The following is a 1495-nucleotide window of genomic DNA, read 5'->3' as shown; positions in this document are numbered from 1 at the left end:
TCAGGACTAATTTTTGTGATTGACGAATACCAACACTTTCTAAATCCCATACTTTAACTTCACAACAAGAATTGATAGGGATTTCTACTTATTCTTGAACAACATACATTTGATGTAGTAATCTCATTAGATTCTACATCGTCATAAGACCAACTAGGAAGAGGTCCAAAAATTAGTGCACCGCCAGAACTATTCAATATCTGTATTCCAGAGCAAATTTGACGGTTGTGAATGAATTTTCCATAATAATCAGCTCCAATGACCAATTCTATACCATTCACTTCATCTGAATTTAAATCATTATCTGCTAATTTTTATGCCTCTTTATTCTGCCGGCAAATCGCAGCTTTCTTGAATTTCATTTAAACTCGGAGAATAAATTCTGAATTAACTCTACTGAATGCAATGGCATTACGACATACGAATCTTACCTAGTCTCAATTGTTAACTTTACTATATTACAATTGACTTATGGCATCACTACAATGAGCCACCTTTTTAAGGCTACTGTTGCTATGGACGGTAGGCTAAGCTTATGAGCTAATTCCTTGTAATAAACGTTCTTGTGCACCAACGGAAGAGGTTTTCCTAAAGGAACGATGTCCATTCCTGACACAATTACATTAGCAGTAGGAAGAGCAGTCGAAACAGAACTCTATTAGTCTGAGAATGATCAATACCCAAAGAAGTAGTCATAATCTACTGGGAATCACCTTTACTTAAGCAGCACTTTAGAATCATTATGAGATTTCCCAGAATTTACACGACTTTACTAACATTAGTACTATTTGATAATTCTCAACTTTGGTGGAGCAGGATACCAGGGTTTTCTGGTTTCTTACAAATCATCGGGCAATGAGGCCCATCACATATATTACATTTCGGTTTGTTTCACATTCAGAGAATAAATGACCTCCTTTGAGGCAAGCAAAGCACAATCTTAAATATTTAACTCTGTCCTTCTACTATCAATGCAGTTTTGAAAGTCTTACAATCGCGAGAGGCATGGTCTGGATGAGCAAAACACAATGATGGTAAGAACTACTATTACTAGGCTTACTGTTACTTTGTTGTGCCTCTTGCACGTTTTGCACATTTGAGGAATCATTTAGAATAGGGTTAATTCTGATCGACGTTTTTCTTATTAGGAATTTCACCTTCGTAACAAAATTCATTAATTCACAAAACATATTTCAAAACCTGAGGAAATTTGTTTAAATCAAGAGAGACATACTATTATGTTTATTAGCTATAGCCTTACGTGTTTCAGGTGATACTCGCACATTATACTAGAGAAAATGGGGTTCATGGCCCTACATCTAAATTCAATGTGTTCATTTTGTAAGATAATCTTTCTCATATTCCAATTTGAATTGTGTTCAACTTCTATTGTATGACTGGGAGGGACTAAATGCGTTAATTTGGACATAAGTCTACGTTTCAATTTGTCTCCAGTTTGATTATACTTCTCTTAAGGGTCTGAATAGCTACTGAA

The sequence above is a fragment of the Macrobrachium rosenbergii genome, chromosome 41 (genome assembly GCF_040412425.1).
Source record: "Macrobrachium rosenbergii isolate ZJJX-2024 chromosome 41, ASM4041242v1, whole genome shotgun sequence".
Classification (NCBI taxonomy): domain Eukaryota; kingdom Metazoa; phylum Arthropoda; class Malacostraca; order Decapoda; family Palaemonidae; genus Macrobrachium; species Macrobrachium rosenbergii.
Note: the sequence above shows the minus strand (reverse complement) of the source record.